This window comes from Aotus nancymaae, unplaced genomic scaffold (genome assembly GCF_030222135.1).
Source record: "Aotus nancymaae isolate 86718 unplaced genomic scaffold, 86718_ANA_hifiasm-v0.15.2.pri h1tg000039l, whole genome shotgun sequence".
In the NCBI taxonomy this organism is placed as follows: domain Eukaryota; kingdom Metazoa; phylum Chordata; class Mammalia; order Primates; family Aotidae; genus Aotus; species Aotus nancymaae.
This window is the reverse complement of record NW_026988453.1, coordinates 9,463,352-9,482,317: the sequence shown is the minus strand read 5'-3', so window position 1 is coordinate 9,482,317 and position 18,966 is coordinate 9,463,352. Positions and strand designations below refer to the sequence as shown.

General features: G+C 40.4%; 1 protein-coding gene and 1 non-coding gene across 10 annotated transcripts in view; one reads left to right on the top strand and one right to left on the bottom strand.

Moving 5' to 3' along the window:
• The window catches only part of SRGAP2 (SLIT-ROBO Rho GTPase activating protein 2), a 270,174-nt gene that overhangs the window by 136,652 nt on the left and 114,556 nt on the right, over nt 1-18,966 (bottom strand). The window lies entirely within an intron of this gene.
• On the top strand, nt 16,683-16,810 carry LOC135268255 (small nucleolar RNA SNORA19). The gene has a single exon (XR_010336526.1). It is a non-coding gene; the product is annotated as a small nucleolar RNA SNORA19 (small nucleolar RNA).

Sequence of the window (18,966 nt, the reverse complement as noted above, 5' to 3'; positions counted from 1 at the left end):
GGAAAGTATCATTCTCAGCACAAGAACAGAAGACCAAACACCACATGTTCTCACTCTAGGCAGGTGTTGAACAATGAGAACACATGGAGACAGGGAGGGGAGCATCACACACTGGGGTCTGTTGTGGGGGAATAGGGGAGGGACAGCGGTGGGTAGGGAGGTTGAGGAGGGATAACATGGGAAGAAATGCTAGATACAGATGACGGGGGGTATGGAGGCAGCAAACCATATTGCCATGTATGTACCTATGCAATAATCCTGCATGTTCTGCACATGTACCCCAGAACCTAAAGGGCAATAAAAAATATATATAAAATCTACCATCAGCATTAATTGGTTCTGAGGCAAGTATCAGACCTAAGATAGGTTGAGCTAGATCTAAAGATTCTTTAACAATAAATTACGGATGGAGAGCAGAAAAGAAAAAAAGAATGCCAATCACTTGGACAACACTTACCTTTTTAGGGAAACTAAATATTTATGGAAATCAAAAATATACTAGCTGAGAGGAAGAGAGACATATAATTAATGTACACCTTTCAAAATGTTTAGTATCTGGGAGAAAAAAGTGAACAGGAAACAATCCTAAATTTAAATGGTAAGATATCTGAACACATATCTTCCATGACATTTGATGTTTCCATTGTAAGAAAACTTTCAAATTGATTCCAATTAGATTTCAGTCACAAAATTCTATATGATCTAATTTACACATTTTTATCAAGTGGCGTCTCTTGGCAAGATACCCATGTCCTCAGTAAGCATGCTTTTTAAAGGAGCAGATCTCATAAGAGATCTTACATTGACAGTTGGTTTCAATCTATTTCTTAACGGAGAACATGGATTGGGGGGTCTATACGGGTTCTTTCTCTGTACTGCTTTACATACACACAAATGATGCCACAATTTGATTCCACAAATATACAAACATTTGTATCTTAAATGAACAAGGCATGGTGTTAGATGCTTTAGTGGTTATAAAAGTGCTAATGTTACAATATAGTATGGGAGACAAAGGAAGACCTATAATGAAACAGAACTTTAATGGCAGTACAAAGGGTCGGCTAGCTCAGAAAGGTAGACCGAAGATCAAAAGAGGATGCATTGGAGGCAAAACCAACCTAACAGCATGGGAAAGGATGCACAGCACATATCCCCAGGGTACCCTCAAAAGAAGGGATGAATAAACAAAGATGGGTCAATAAAGAGATAAGTAGAAATCTTTTAAAATAGAATGCCTTCTATTAATGCTAATAAGATTTATTAGCTAATAAATCTTAATGCTAATAAGATTTATTAAGAACTTGTAAGGTGTAGCTCACACCTGTAATCCCAGTGCTTTGGGAGGCCAAGGTGGGCAGATCACTTGAGGTCAGGAGTTCGAGACCAGCCTGGCCAACATGCAAAACCCCTTCTCTAATAAAAATACAAAATCACCCAGGTGTGATGGTGCCCACCTGTAATCCCAGCTACTTGGAAGGCTGAGGCAGAAGAATAACTTGAACCCGGGAGGCGAGTATAGCAGTGAGCCAAGATCATGCCACTGCACTCCAGCCTGGGTGAAAGCAAGACTCAGTTTTAAAACAAAACAAAAAAAGAAAAAAGAACTTGCAAGGTGCTTTAAGTACTTTTACCACATGTATTTATTCCCATCCTTACAGTATTTTGTGCAAAAGTTACAGTATTAGTATTGGTTTCAGTGAGGAGGAACTTTTAAACTGTGTTCTGATATACTCTGGAATTAACAGAAAATCACATTTTAATTAAAAAAAAACAGTGACATATCTATTCAAACAAGTAACCCTCGTTGACACAAGCAAGAGACCCAGGACCCAGTTTCCCTGCATTAGATACCACCGAAATGTCTCGCAGGCTGCTAGCATTGTTTTATGCAAACCCTGGCATAAAGAAACACTGTATGCCTTGGAACTTCTGAACAATATGCTATTGATTAGAATACACAAAGCTTTGCATAGGCTTATTTTTTATTCAAGCCTGTGTGTGCTTCCTCCAATAAAGCTGTACAGGTGAGCCTATAACTTGACACACAGCCACAAGGTTCAATCACATGCCATGGAAGGCTCAAGGGCCTAGGCTGGGTTCATATTAGACTGTGGTTGGGTAGTGAAGTCAACATGCTTAATATCATAGCATCTCATTATCAATTGTTGCAATGCCTATTATACATGTTGGGGCTTATCCAATTAATATTTATGAAGGGGAATAGATGCTAGGTGATGATAGCGATTCAACTTAAAAAAAAATCTTTTTTCTATCTCAATCAGTTTAAAGCTCAAGATTACAATAACACATCTATGTGAATCAGGATTTTCTTGATATTGGACTACCTAAACCAAAACCAGAAATATCGTGGATGCTGAAATGGATATAAAACTATAACTGATTCATAATCCTGATCTCAGTATTTTTAGTTCATAGACAACCTAATTGTTCTCATTGACTGACACTATAGTAAGTACTCTATAGATTTGTACTTTAAAAGTAGATTTATACCAATAAAAACACTGCTTTTGTCTGTTTCATATATTGGGGTTGTATGCAGGATTTTTATTTTAAAAAAGGAGTCTATGCTTGGAAGACCAGCACTAGATCCTGCTGTCTGTTTGTTCTAGGAGTTCTCACCCTCTCCTACTATTAATGCAGCTTTTCACACAATATTTCTGGTCCTTTGAGTCTGTAAGCTTTCTAGACATATTCTTCCTTTCAACTGAGGTGTTTTAATTAAGTCATTTATTTATTTTTGGGTAGTGGTAGGGCAAGTAAGGTAGAAAGAAAGTGGGAGGAGGGGGATCGCAAATATACAGACAATTTTCCCAGCCAACACGAACAAAGATGAAACACACTTCAGGCTGGAAAATAAGCAAGGCAACGAGACGTGATTTCATAGGGAGCATATTAAGGCTCTGCTAGAGTGGTTTCCTGCTCCAGAAGCTTTGCAGCCTCATTTTATTTGGGACTGCTGGAGCCAAGGGAACTTCGTTTGGTTAGGAGATTGAAATCTGTCTTTATATCTTTTCCATCTATCATTTGTTTGCACAGTCTCTTTACTTTCCCCACTCCCAGAGCCTTTAGGTTGTATAATACTTGGGCATTTAAAGAAAAGGGTTTACATCCGTTAGGAATGTGCTGAACAGCTGCGAACCTCCTCAAATACTAATCCCTAAAAAGCAGACAAAATATCTAGGAGTATTTTTCTTACTTAAAATTTTTTTCAGGAGGAAGATCAAGAAAACATCATACTGTACTTGAGAGGGAATGATTCTGGAGTCAAAAGAAAGGAGACGTGGAAAGTCACATGCTGCCTGTACATCTGCAGAAGACATTATCACTATAAATGCACTGAACGAGATAAACCTGCACAGCTGAATCATTAGCTTTGGAGAAATTAGCCCAGCTTTTCTCCCTCAACTTGCACTATTTATGGATGTTCAACAAACTTAGCAAGAAATGCTTAAAGGGATTTCTCTAAAATATCCACAGTGAAGAGCCAAGTCCATAAGGTCCACGTTGGCCACTCTATTATGGTTCTCTTTTTTTTCTATATCCCCTCTGTTTGGTCTTGACCATCTCACCTATAAAATGGACATGTGCCCTGTTGGTGTGCATCTTACTCCTTAAAGATCTTCAAAGTATGGTTGTAAAATCCTGGATGCTCTCCTGACCTAAGGTGCCATTTAATTACTAATCGATACATTCACGGCTGTGCAGATGGAATGCATGGCATAAGGCTGGCATTGCTGGAATATAGCTTGAGCTTCTGCACTGCTATAGTGAGGTGTGTTTCCTTTTGGGTCAATAGTCTCTGAGTTGCTCACCTCTCACGGCTGTTGTGTGGATCGAATGAAATGATGGATGCAAAAGAACTATGCCAACAGTACCGCACTATACAAATGTGAAGAAATATTATTATTTTTATTTCCAAACAAACTAGGACTCGGCTTTCATGAATTTCCAACATGCTTCTCACCCGGCTCTGGGCCAGGGCCAAGATCGTTGCCTGCTGAAAATGCACAGCCTTCAGCAAATAATGGTTAGAGTAAGACAACAGCAACAGGCAATTAACGAAGCAGCTGTAAGTCTCTGGGAAGACGTGAGAGAGATACCAACAGGAGAGCAGATTTTAATCTCCCACTGTCCTTTCCCTAAGGGACAAGGTAGAACAATCAGTCCTGCATTCCACACTGGGAACTGTGTGCTGAGGTTGACAGAAAGGAATCCAAAGGGAGCCCAGATTGCCAGAACCCTACTTGCTTCAACTTATACTAAGCCCCAGCCCCCATCTCAGAATTCCTATCAAACCTGCCAATCTGCACAGAGAGATGGTAACTATCAATACATCTAAACAGAATATCGTTTCTCACTTCTAAAAACAGACATATCTGTGATGAGAGACAAAACCTAAAGAGTTAAACACATCATTCAATATATGTTATTGAACACACAAGTATGTGGTAAATGGAAAAATAAAGGTATGTGCATGATAAAAGGAATCATTTAAGTGATGGTTGGACAGGGAACTAGAGACAAGAAGGAGGCTGGATTTTTTAACCTAAATTCCCTCCTGGCACCTTGATTAAAATGAAATGAACTGAGGCAGCCAAAGAGATTATTTTATTCAGATGAGTGTTATTAGCCTTTCTGGCTTATTTTCTCTATTATGCATTTCGCTGATGCTGACAGAAGCAGACAGGCTGGATAGAGAGGCAAAGCTGCAGAGGATTTATGGTCTGACAGTGCCATGCATAAAATCAGACCCTTGCTGACCCAGATAAGCCAGAGGATGGACTGGATTTGCTGGGGAAGGTGTTAAAAGAAAGAGGGGGTAAAAATCACCAAGGTAGGCACTGACTTGAAAACAATTCTGCCTGTAATGGTGGATGCTGGTTTTGTGACCCAGTAGTACAGCAGCAGCCTGAAGGTATCTTTCAAAGACAGGCAGGCAGGCAGGGGGTGGGCACACTTCTTTGGGCTTATCACAGCTCTGGCTTCAGCTTTGCCAGCAATGAGATCAGAGGAGGAGAGTTCAGAGACAGATAAAAGTGCCAAAGGCAAAAATAATATAGTCTACATATGGAGAAATGAGCTTTCAAATTTTCAGGGACAAGTGAGTACCACAAATTGTCTTTGGTAGCCTAGACAGATGATTAGAAAGGATTCAAGCAGTGGTAGACCCACCCTCTCAAAATAGCCTAAATTGTCCCCTATAATCAGGTTTGGGGGAAGAGCTGTATGGAAATAGGATTCTTGTGGCTCTGGATTAGTTCCACGGAGCAGAACCACACCCTTCGGAGAACAGCGTGCCCAAGAGCTGGAGCTTAGGAATCTGCTTTGAAGTAGAGAATTGAACTAGCACCATGTCTGACATCTATTAAGTGCTTAATCACGATTTCCTGAATGATTACAGGTTCTTGTGGGTTAGGTCAGAGAACTAGGAATGGCCCCCAAACATGAGCCATTGTAGACACTAACTGGACATGTCTCCATGAATTCATGTTGTGAGAGATTTTGCCTTCCTTTCAACCACTCCTATGGTACCATGTTCACAGCAGAAAAAAGGCAACTGGAAGGTCTTCATATCACTTAAGACAGATCTATGGATCCCATAAGACCAGACATGGGGGTCTACAAAAGATTTGAATCTTTGCCATCCATATTTCTTGCCTAGTTTCTGATATCTTATTGTCCAGGGTCCTTCTCTGAGTCCCTGATCTCTTCTTTCATTCATTCATTTAACAAATAGTAGCACCCTACTATGGGGGCTAGACACTGTTCTAGGGATAAAAGGATCAACATTCCTTTTTCTGACCTGCTTCTTCCATGTTTGCAGACTTCCTGGATCAAGACATGGCTTTCCTGCTCCTAAACTGAGCATCAGCCACAACACACATCTTATCCTGGTCTTGCGGCTCATGTGTACATTGGCTTGGATGAACCCATTGTGAAACCCTGATTTGGCCGACTTAGAAAATCTGCCTGCTCACCAGCTCTATAGCCTCTATAGACCTGGGATATTCCTTTTGTCTACATCCCATGTATTAGCACTAGCATTCCCAGAACTATAGGGAGAAATAAATAAAGAGGCTATTAAACCCTCTTGGTACAATCTACATGCTAGAGAACAAGGACTATGCACCCCACTCCCATATAATCCATAGAACTAAGGGCCTAGAAATTCACTTAGGTGTTAAATTTGCTCCCTGAAAGCCCCCCAAAATAGGCTGTGATCACATCAAAGGCCTGAGCTGACTCATTCCTTCAATTAAACTAAAACACCATAACAAGGGTAAAAGACAGAACAAAGGTGTGATCAGTGACCAAGGAACATAAAATTTATACGTTTCTCAGCTTAAAAAGAATTCGTAACCATGGATATCATGTGACAGATCCACAAATTCCATAGAAAAACCTGTGAACAACTCTACAATTATATCTTAGTTTTTTTCTTCTCTAGTTAATTAAGATGTCACGAGAAGCCCCATAAGTAATTATAGCACATGACAAACATACAGAGCAAAAAAAAAAAAAAAAATACACGCAGACGTGTTAGCAGATTTTTAAAATAAATGAAACCTTGGGAGATGACTGAGGCAGACAGTCTGGCTCACCCGTGGTAGTTCATTCTAGAGAAGTAAATACCTGTCTGTGCCAAAGCAGAATGATGTCACTCAGAAATCCACACACTTATTATCAAAGCAGTAACCACCCCCTTAAGAGCAAGCATCTCCCTGGCACCAGGAATGAGCAGAGAAGCTTGATCTACAGCCAGAAACTCCTCCTGGCTAGCAAACTGTACTTAAGTATGCCAAGTAGCAATAAGCCACTGAGAAGAAAGGGTATCCATAAAGATCTCCCCCTCCCAAATACCTGTCCCTGGGACAATGAGTCACCTTACATGGCTCATAACAACAATGAAAAGGAAGAAAAAAATTAAATACTTGATGCTGTGAAACTATAGATCTAAATGGAATGAAGTTTACATAATCATCAGATTGGCTGCGTGTGTCATTACCAGTTCTCATGCGTTATTTGGATATTTAGCTTGCTTTTATAAGGAAGTCTCTTTTTGTGTGGGGGTACAGAAGGAACAACCCCCAGGCCCAGTAAGGAATTCTCTTGAGGACAGGGTATATTTAGAATGTTTAATGAACACCTATCACCAAGAATAGGTGGGTACCTAATCAGTATTGACTAACAACAGATGCTAGAGTCAAAGCAATCCTGTAAGTGTTAAGCATAGAAAGACCATGATTCATTTAATGACTAGTTAATATCTTCAGCCTCTGCCAATCTTGCCTAATTAGCTGTTCCAGTGTGTGTATCTGTGCTTACACTCTGGGTGGCTACTGAATGCCCAAATTTGTATGTCCACTGGCTTGTGTGCTCTAAATTACAGCATAATATTAACCATGTTGATACTTTACTGGCTAAACTTTAAAGGGTTGACTGGTATATGAGATGCTTAATACTTTACTGGCAAAACTTTAAAAGGTCGAGTGGTATAAGAGATGCCCTAGCCAATTTCCAGGTTAGTAGGTCAAATTATCAAGTTCAGGTCCTTAAGGAATCTGGATGAAAAATGTGAAACCCCATCTATACTCTGTGGAAAGCACCTTGAACTACGCTTAAGACCCCAGAGTCTAGGCTTAGCTCTGCCACTTACCAACTAGGTAACTTTGGGCAAGTCACAAATGCATTCTGGGTATCAAAATTTCTTCACCTGTTAAAAGTAAATAGAAGTCAGGTATGGTACCATGACCCTGCAGTCCTAGCTATTTGGGAAGTTGAGGTGGGAAGACTGCTTGAGCCCAGGAACTAGAGGCTGTAGTGCACAATGATTGTACCTGTAAATGGCCACTGCATACCAGCCTGGGCAACACAGTAGGACCTCGTCTCTAAAAAAATAAATAAATAAATGGGATAAACAGGGACAGCAGATCTGCCCTGCCTGACACACGTGACTTTTGTGAAGATCCAGTCAAACAAGGTGATGCCCATAAAGAAACTTCATAAACATGCAAGTGTTCTACAACTATTTATCAGTATCAACCTCATTTCTTATTATTATAACAACTATTATTACTCAACAGCCCACACAATGAATTCATTCCACTAAACAGTGACCAGAATAATGTCTGAAAAGACAAATACATCTCAAAAGTCCTTTTATAATAAACTTGTTTCATAAATTTCCTACCTCATTAGTATACTAAATAGGAATACCCTTTTTTTTTTTTTTTTTTTTTTTTTCCCTGAAACAGAGTTTCGCTCTTATTGCCCAGGCTGGAGCACAATGTTGAGATCTGGGCTCAACTCAACCTCCACCTCCCAAGTTCAAGAGATTCTCCTGCCTCAGTCTCCTGAGTAGCTGAGATTACAGGTGCGCGCCACCACGCCCAGCTAATTTTGTATTTTTAGTAGAGATGAGGTTTCTCCATGTTGGTCAGGCTGGTCTCAACTCCCGACCTCAGGTGATCCACCCACCTCAGCCTCCCAAAGTGCTGGGATTACAGGTGTAAGCCACCACACGCGGTCCATACTTTCTTTTTTTTTTTAGAGAGATGGGGTCTTGCTCTTATTGCCCAGGCTGGAGTACAGGGGCATGACCATGGCTCACTGTAGCCTCAAACTCTTAGGTTCAAGTGATCCTCACGCCTCAGCCTCCCGAAGTGCCAGGCTCACAACTGTGAGCCACCTTGACTGGCCAGGAATACATTTTGTTGCTATTAACTTATAATCTGGTTCTCTGGAAATTCCCAAACTCAGTGAATCCTCTGTGCCTAACCTAGCTGAGACTTTAAAAAAAAGACTCATGGCAAAGAGAAAAGGCCAGAGTGTACAAAAATAGAATCATGGAATTTCAGAGCTAGAAGGGACTTTCAAGATGGTCTAAAGTCTAGATCAAGCCTGTCATTTTCTGAGTAAGGAAATTGAGGCTCAGGAAGCATGAGGTCACACAGATAGTGGCAGAGCAAGGCAAGAATCCAGCTCTCCTGACTAGTAACCATTTTCTTATTTCATTGTGGTGGTTATGACATTTCATTCAAAAAGCCCTTGGCATCTCAAAGGCCTGGTGCTGAAAGAGTTAATGGACAATGCTCAGAGCCCCAGAGTGCAGAGCTATTCTAAGACAACACATAACAGGAATACCAAGGGTCCATGAACCCAGAGGGAGCAAAACTGCTGCTGCCTAATGGCGCCTAAAAGCATGTTGACACACTGCATGTGGTTACACATGAAAGGCAAGTGAATAGGAAAAGCAGTTTTGAATCCCACCCGATTCTAATTTTGGACTGGCTCTGGGCACCTACTGGAGGGCTGGGCCACACCCCAGCCACTTTGTAAAATGACCCTTCAGTTTCTTCACTCTCTCTATTCTGCAGCCTCCATTAACCCCTCCTCTGCCTTCTTAAGGGCCATAAGGGATATCAGTAAAAGAGGACTATCAAGGAATTATCAAAATCCAGAAGTAAACCTAGTGATTGGGGTCATTCTGTAACAAAAAGATTCTCAGTCTGGTGTAAGATGGTCCCCACTAGTATCTCCCATCTCCAAGCAAGTATGTAATCTGAAGCCTTAAAAAGCCAGGTTCAAAACTGCAAAAGAGAGCAGTTTCTGTAAGTGTGAGGCTTCAAGACCCCAAATCACCTTGCATCAGAATCACCTGGAATGCTTATTTAAAATGTGGATTCTTACGTTCATCTGCCAGAGATTTATAACTCAGTAGGGGTGGACTGATGCCCAGGAATCTGCCTTTTAAATCAGCTAATTCTATTCACACCAAAAATTGAAAAACCAATGCTCTTAAAGCAATGTTTTACAAACTGTGAAATACCATCCATTAGTGAGGTTTAAAAAAATCAACTTACACGTCACCTAGCATTTCTCAAAAGATTAAGCAGAAAACAGTAGAACAGAATAACAGAATACAGGAGGCTGGGTGCAGTGGCTCACGCCTGCATTCCCAGCACTTTGGGAGCCTGAGACAGGCAGTTCACTTGAGGTCAGGAATTTGAGACCAGCCTGGACAACATGGCAAAACCTTGTCTCTGCCAAAAATACAAAAAAATTAGCTGCGCATGGTGGTGTGCATTTGTGGACCCAGCTACTCAGGAGGCTGAGGTACGAGGATTGCTTGAGCTCAGAAGGCAGAGGCTGCAGTGAGCCAAGATGGCACCATTATACTTCAGCATGGGTGAAAGAGTGAGACCTCATGTCAACAACAACAAAAAAAGAATAACAGAACCAAGTAGAAAATCTCAGAGTACATCACAGTGAGCAAAGATAAGTATTGTTTTGTGAAATTGTTGTTCTCAGTTATTTATGTGTATATATGTATATTCTAGCCTGTAGTATAAAATATAGAGATTCATGATCAAAAAGTTTTGAAGTCACTGCTCCAGAGAAATGGTCTTAAATTATGGGAGATAATTATATATCCCAGATCCTTTTGAGAATCTTTTTTTCAGTTACCATCCATAGGACTCTGCTTGATACTTTTTGAGAATCTGAGGATTCTCTTCTAAGGATTCTCTTCTAAAGAATGGATGGAGGGAGGAAGGGAGGGAGGGAGGAAGGAGGGAAGGAAAGGAGGGAGGGAAACACTATAATTTGCATAGATAAATCCAGGGTGTACCTGAACGTCTAGAAGCCTATCCCCCAATGACTTCTCTTGATGACAGTTCCTACAATGTCTGGTCATAGTGGGTACCCAATAATCACCGTAACATGCCAACAGTTTTCTCCCCATGCTCTGTAAATGACTGCCAGTGTCTTCCTTATATACCTGTAAGATAAGTGGTTCCACTACATTGATTGTTTTCCTCTTATTTTTAGGGTGACTAGGAATGCCAATTTTCTGCCCCCAGTGATAAAGTCAATGGAAGAATATATACTTTATTCTCAAGTTGGTGAATTATTTGACCTATAAATGTACCCACAGACACAGAGGCCCCAGCCTCACCTTCTCTATATGACCAAAAGGACATAAAGTCCCTAGTCCCAAATGGAAGATTTTAAAAGGGTACAGACATTTAGAAATACAACCAACAACCCTAGCTTGATTAACAACACAGTCTCATCCTAATGGTTAAACTACCAGTACATAGAAAGAGTAAAAATGAGTACAAAGGTTTTAGAAACCAGCCTTTGCCAAGTGAGGAATATAAAGAAGAGATGGAAAGTGGCAAGGTATAATGAGGCGGGGCGAAGAGAAATGGAAAAGTCACGGAGGAAGGACCATTGAGAAGACAGATAATCAAACCCCAAAACTATTCTAAAATTTCCTGATGCTTTTCAGTAACTTGTTTTCATGCAGTGGAAATTGGCACAGCATCTAGGATGCTTTGGGCCCATCTGTTTTTGAACTTAAGTTGTAGACAAGATTCAGAACAGCTGGAATCAGCAGCACTGACCAGGTTATATGTGTCTGGAGAAAAGAGTAATAAAATGAGTGTGTGGGAGACGAAGGAAGAAGGTTAAATGGGGCAGAGGAAGGGGAATCTGGAGGCCATTCCCAGACAGAGAGGAGAAAATGGCCAGGTCATCAGAACTGATGCAAAAGAGCTACTAGAGAAGCCAAAGCATGTAACTGAAGAAAACCCAGGAGGAAAAATTTCAAGGGTGTCAGAACAGGGCACTAACAAACAGTCTTACAAAAGGACTTAAAATTCTGCAAGTTTGGGTGTCAATGAGCAGTGCCCTGGGACTTCATGTCTGAGAGGCCAGATCAACATCATCCTAAGGTCCTACATCAAGCATATTACATGAGTTGCTGGTCAACAGTTCACATAATCATAGCCTAGAGCTGAGCAGATGCTGATGCTGAATTCTTGGTTCACAAAATGCAAAAGAGGTGATCAAGGAGAACAGCAAGAAGAACCTAGGAGTAGGCTTAGGAGAAATTGGCAAGGGTCTCAATCTGTAAGATGGCTTGCCTAGAGATAGGGCTGTCCCAGAAGTAGGGGGAAATGGTTGGTTTGTTCACAGTGCATGTCTAGCCTACATCTGCATCACTGATTTCTGCTAAAGCCCTGACTTAATCTATGGATAAGTGGGTCTCTCACTTCTCCTGAATCTGCTCCATCTTTTGTCAAGAGAAAGGGTTTGGCAGTGAGAAATGTTCATCAAAACCCCATTCTGGAAGGGAAAACATTAAATACAAACAAATAAATAAACTAAATTATATTTCAAACAAGTAATTTAACTACATTAAAGGTCTGGAGGTTGAGGGATGCTATGGTCTTAATATGGTTCATTCCCTCCAAAATTCACGTTGAAATTTGATTGCAATTGCAAGTGGTATTGAGAGGAGGGGCTATTAGGGAGGTGTCTGGGTCATGGGAAGAATCCTTTATGAATAAGATGAATACTCTCGTGGAAGTGAGTTCTCACTCTTGCGGGACTGAATTAGTTTCTGAGAGAGTAGGTTGTTGTAAAGCAAGCTTCCTCCCAGTGTTTGCTCTCTTTGCACTCGTTCCCTACCGTTTCAGCTTCTCCCGCCATGTTGTCAGGCAGCACATGGCCCTCAGCAGGAGCTGAGCAGATGCTGATGCCACGTTCTTATACTTTCTAGCCACCACAGTGGTGAGCCAAATAAACTTCTTTTCTTTATAAATCACCTGACTCGGTTATTCTGTTATGGCAACACAAAACAGACTAAGATAGGAAAGAAAGAACTAGTCAGCTAACTTTTGAACACTGTGTTTTGGCCTTCAGGGCTAAGAACAAAAAGAACTCTAAACTAGTATTAAAATCTAGTCAGTAGTCACCTTTTCAGAGGCATACGTTAGTAATTCTGAAACAACTTTCTGTACACTCTAGGACTGAGCAATTAAGTGAACATATGTGATACGGATAATAGGAGCCAGGTTTCTTACTGTTCAGAGAACAGGAAACGGGAGAAAATTAAATAAAACATGAGGTGTTGGATTGGAATGAAAGATACTGATGTGAACTCATAGGCTTTAATATATGTAAGTAGATAGACGGATAAAGAAATAGTTATAGAAATACATGGGGGATTGTGTGTGTCTATGTGTACATACATATATCACTGTACCATGCCAAAAGTTTTCTCCCTATGCTCTGTAAATGACTGCCAGTGTCTTCCTTGTGTACCTGTAAGATAAGTGGTTCCACTACATTGATTGTTTTCCTCTTATTTTTAGGGAAAATAAATCTACTACCTCTGTCTGCTGAAAGGGACTATAAATAATGGTACTTCAGTCACAAAGAGCATATTTAGCATCCATGTCTTCTAAATACTATTTCCCAATAAAAGCAACCATGGCTCTCTGAAAAAATGGCCAACTCCAGAGAGGCAAGGAAAGTACAAGTTAAGCCTGGAACAGGAACATCTTATAGTGCCATAAGTAAGAAAGTGCTCTAAGAACGATGGGGACGTATCAGTAAGACACAGGAGCCAGCCTGAAGGGACTCCACTGGCCAAATCTAGAATAATATGAACATTAAAATAAAGATGGTAAAGGTGTATGACCTGTTGAATAAAATAATAATCCACAAGTCCACACTGATATAAAACCAACAACCAGACAAAAAATTGGGGGTGATGGAAAAGCTCTTCCTTACAGTAGAATTTCAACTGATAAATGTAGATGAAAACTGGAAAAATGACTATTTGGTAACTATCATAATAAAAACTGATTCAAGCAAGAATTATAATGGGTGCTAAAACTAGTGAGTGTTAAGAGCTGAAGGGTAAGCTGATATTTACATGGTCTCAAAGTATCTCTCCACAATATATGGATTAATTACAAAGCTTAAAGAATGGCTTTATGGTGGAGAAACCTAGCAGACACAACTGTAACCAAATAGTCAAATTTAACATCACCAGTGATGGCACAAATTATCAGCAAGTGCCTCCAATATGATGCACTGAGAAGAATTTGACATTACATTTTATGGTATTCCTGCCAAAAGTGTGTGACTTGAATCAAATCATAAGTAACTATCAGAAATTATCAGAAATATCAAGTTAAGGAACATTCTACAACATAAATGTCTTGAAATATAAAGAAAAACTTGCAAATCATCCCACATGAAAGGAAACTAAAGAGATAAGACAATTGAATGAACTGCATAATCTTGGACTTCCTTTTGCCAAAAAGGACATTTTTAGAACAACTGGTAAAATCTGAATGTCTATTGATTAGATAATAGTATCATATCAATCTGTATGCCCTGATTTTGATGACTGTACTACAATTATGTAAAAGAACATACTTATTTTTAGTAAATATACTCTAAAGTATTCATGGATAAAAGAGTATCATGTTGGTAATTTACTCTCAAGTGTTTCAGAAAAACAAAATACATGTGTGAGAATTGGGTATAAAAAGGGAGAAGTATAAAGTAAATGTAGTAATATGTTAACATTTTTGGGCAATCTGGATAAAATGGTAGTATACAAAAATTCTTTGTGCTATTCCTGTAATTTTTCTGTAAGTCTAACATTATGGCAAAATTTTTAAAATGTTTAAAGATTGCATTCTGGAGAAAAATGAAATCATTTCTCCCATCTCTCCTTTGGCAGTAAGTGTATGCTATTTTGTATTATCTTTTTCGTATAAACCTTCTGTCTTCCATATGACACCATGAGCTTCCTGAGAGAAGGAGCTGAGTCCTATACTTCTTTGAGACTCCCAAACCTGTGGTCATTAGGGATGAGAATGAAGTCAAGTGCTTATTACTGATTCATATATAATAAATGTGACGAACAGGGTGACTCATCACCCAACAATTCTGTCTCCTCAACCTTGAAGTCTATGCCTCATCAGAGCACACACACATATATACTCACAAACGTAAAATATTTCACATCAAATAGTAACTTCCATGAGCTAGAATGTTAGCTTATTCTTCTATGTTTAATTCCTTGCACAACTTTTGGCACAGAATAAATGTTCAATAAACGTTTGCTGAAAGATTAAGTGAACCTCACATACCAGGATTGGTGCTCACCAAAACTTTTCATACAAATGGACAAAAGAGCCAGAAGCAGACTTGTTTTCCAGAAGGCTTACTAGTACAAAGATGGGCTGGGCACGGTGGCTCCCGCCTGTAATTCCAGCACTTTGGGAGGCCCAGGCGGGCAGATGACCTGAGGTCAGGAGCTCAAGACCAGCCTAGCCAACACAGAAAAACCCCATCTCTACTAAAAATATAAAAAGTAGCTAGGCATGGTGCTGTGCACATGTAATCTCTGCTAGTTGAGAGGCTGAGGCACGAGAATTGCTTGAACGTAGAAGGCAGAGGTTGCGGTGAGCCAAGATGGTATCACTGCACTCCAGCCTGGGCAACAGAGTGAGAGACTCTGTCTCAAAAAAAAAGAAAAGAAAATCATACAAAGATATTCTTAGCCTCCAAAAGAATAAGTGATTTTATCAAAGACTTTCAAGCCAGTTGTTTCTTGCTAGAGTGGCTCAAAAACATTCCCAGATCTGATAAATTGCTTTTTTTTCATTTGATTTATGGTAAGAACCTTTCTGAAGTCTTCTTTAATTTGGTACCAAGGAAGCCTACTAAAGATGTATGATTTTTTTTCTATTATGACTTCACTGAACTATGATGTTTAAAGTAGAAGGTTTCCTAAGCACTCAACATCTAGCTGGAAACTTGGTACGTATGCTTGGGGACTAGAGAATGGGGAGCAGCACTGAAGTCTTCATAAGCCATAGTCTCATCACTCACCTCTGTTTAATGATGTAATTAATATCTAGCAAAATCAACATTGAGAAAGTACAAGAATAAGGTTAAAGTCCAAGACAAAGCCCATAACAACAACCCGTTAATCAGTATATCATACAAACCTGAGTTGCATCCTTCGGAAGGCACTAAGGGAAAAGCACCTGTGTGCTCTGCCTGTGTGTACCTGCCTGTGTGATATAGTTTGGATGTTTGTCCCCTCCATGTTGAAATGTGATTCCAAATGTTGGAGGTGGGGCCTGGTGGGAGGTGACTGGGTCACGCGGATAGATCCTTCATGAATGGTTTAGCACTATCTCTGTGTTGATAAGTGAGTTCACGCTCACTTAGTTCACAAGAGATCTGGTTGTTCAAAAGTCTGGGACCTCCCCCGACTCTTGCTCCCACTCTTGCCATGTGACATGTTGGCTCCCCAGTGCCTTCTGCCATGATTGTAAGCTTCCTGAGGCCTCACTAAAAGCAGATACCAGCACCATACCTCCTGTACAGTCTGCAGAACCATAAGCCAATCAAACCTTTTTTCTTTAGAAATTACCCAGCCTCAGGTATTTATAGCATTGAAAAAATGGCCAAATACACTGTGTGTCTGTATGCACGTATATCTAGGACTCTGTGGTAATAAAGGGCACACATTTGGCCGGGCGTGGTGGCTCACGCCTATAATTGCAGCATTTTGGGAGGCCGAGGAGGGTGGATCACCTGAGGTTGGGAGTTCAAGACCAGCATAACCAACATGGAGAAACCCCGTCTCTACTAAAAATACAAAAATTGGCTGGGTGTGGCAGCGCATGTCTGTAATCCCAGCTACTTGGGAGGCTGAGGCAGGAAAATCACTTGTACCCGGGAGGCAGAGGTTGCAGTGAGCTGAGATTGCGCCATTGCACTTCACCCTGGGCAACAAGAGTGAAACTCCATCTCAAAAAAAAAAAAATTTTGAAGTGCACATTTCATTCTTTTTTCTTTATTTCAAGAGAAAAGATATTTCCAATGTGCTAAACAAATCTTTTGGAGGTTAATTAGCAGTATGACTAATTTAGTCATTGCTGCTAGTCACCTTCAAACAATAAAAAAAAAAAAGGGCATACATTTTCACCCATTACCACAGACAACAGAAGCAAGAAGGAGGCTGACAAATCCAGTCCATGTATAAAAACGGGTGAGGGAGGAGGAGGAGGGCAGGAAGTCAATACACCTAAGAAGCCAACCTTTTCTTACCTGTGCCTGCCTTCCTGGGTTCACCTCACTCTGTTTTAGAATCCACTCAATAGCCTGTGCTTTGTCTTCAAGGAAATCCATCTGAGGCATCATGTCTACCTGTACACTGCAGAAATCAATTCTGTACAACTTCCTCCTTTTGCTAAATCCCTGAGATGCTGCCTATAAATTCAAAGAATTTCAAGCATCAACAATAACCCCTACCCCCACCCTAGAACTTAGTTATGAACATCTGTTGTTTACAAGGGTTCAGGCTGAGAGCTGCCAGACTTGTTCTGCAACCTCTACTTTAACACAGAGGCTGCCAGGGAGGGATGTCTGAATTTCATGCAAGGATGCCCTGTCCCGACTGCTTAAGCAGGAATCAGCAAACACGGCTCAGCATCCTAGTTTGAAGATAATCCTAGTTTGTTCAATTCATTTTCTAATCCTGGCTCTTTAACCAGCTGTACCCTAAATATATTAAGAAGCAGAACTCTGCTCATTGATTCTCCCTGAATTTAAAACCCAATGAGCAATGATAGTGGCAATGTATAAAAGGAGGAGCTAGCAGAAAAGATGAACCTATTTCAACTCTGAAAACCCAAACCTTACTTTTTTCTCATTCTCCCTAAATCCTTCATTAACACTGAGTCCTTCTCATGTCACTATGTTTCTCCTCACTGTGTGATGCTTCTGTGCAGCATAGGAATTAGATATTAAAGTCTTTACTTCAATTAACTAGGGAACAAATCTAATTGAGAACATAACTATACTCTCTTTTACCTTTCCCTGACTGAACTAAGTACAAGTCCCTCCTGAGTACTCCACCTTTCTTCTCTTCCTGGTGACTACTGGAAACTGCTTTAAATGGGGTGCTATTTTTAGATTCCTGTGCACATGTGTTCTTATTATTCTCTGTCAGCCTGCCCGATTTTCTCCATTTCAATTATAAAAGCATGTATGGCAGAGACTGTCTTTTCTTCTTATCTTGTAAACCCTCCCACTTAACACAGTCAGCTCCCAATAAGATGACACAGCTTTTGCCTTGAAAAGAGAACTGGATCAAAGTAAATTCATTTAATTGGCTGTGAATTCCTGAGAATTAAAGATCCCAAGAACACGTTGCTTAGTAGTAGTTAGACACATTGCTTCCTGTGTCTGCTATGGAATTATTATGGGACTATAGGAGCAGAGAAAATGAAAACTAAAAGCTCCCTACATACTAGCACTGTTGTCAAGGAACATGATCACTACTGTCTTTGCTCCATGGAACTGAAAGCCTGAGGTATGGCCTGCTGACATTCCAGTGGCAGATCCTAGGAGACAAAGGAAACTCTCAGGAGTCTCTAGCATCCTCCCAGTTACTCATAAAAGCATGTTTTGCTTCTGACATGCCCTCTTATCATTCCCTACCCTAAAAGGAAGATATAAAGTCATTTATGTAGAAGCTTGGGAGCTTCTGTTTGGCCTCATGAGACAAACAACCCAGTAAACCATATACTGTTATACTCATGACTAAGGTTTGTACTGCCCTGGCCTGCTGGCCTCGATGGTAGATACTGCAGGAAGCTGAATAGGACTGGCCTTCTTTTATTTGCCCAAGTCAAAATTGGGACCTGTGGACCTCAATAGTATATCTTTATAGAAACTCAGCAATTTGGCAATGGGGCTAACTATTAGCTCTAAGAGGATAAGAAAATCGGAGAGTGGCTGTAGACAAATGTCCTCATCTTCATGATTATAAGCCTGGATCTAAAAGTAACCCACCAAGGTTGAACTATATGACACCTTACAGAAAAAAACATACAATTGCTGAGTTTTTATAGGGACTGACTATGCAATTACATAGAGTCACATAATTGCATATGTCCTGCCCAATGTGGCTATACCATAAAAATCAGGGTAGGAGATGAATTTCTCATTCGTGAGGACCCACAGGGATCTGAAGAAAATGGAAACTGACATATTACCTAGCCAAGCTTAGGAATGTTTAACTCTTAACGGAATGACCAGTGCATCTAATAT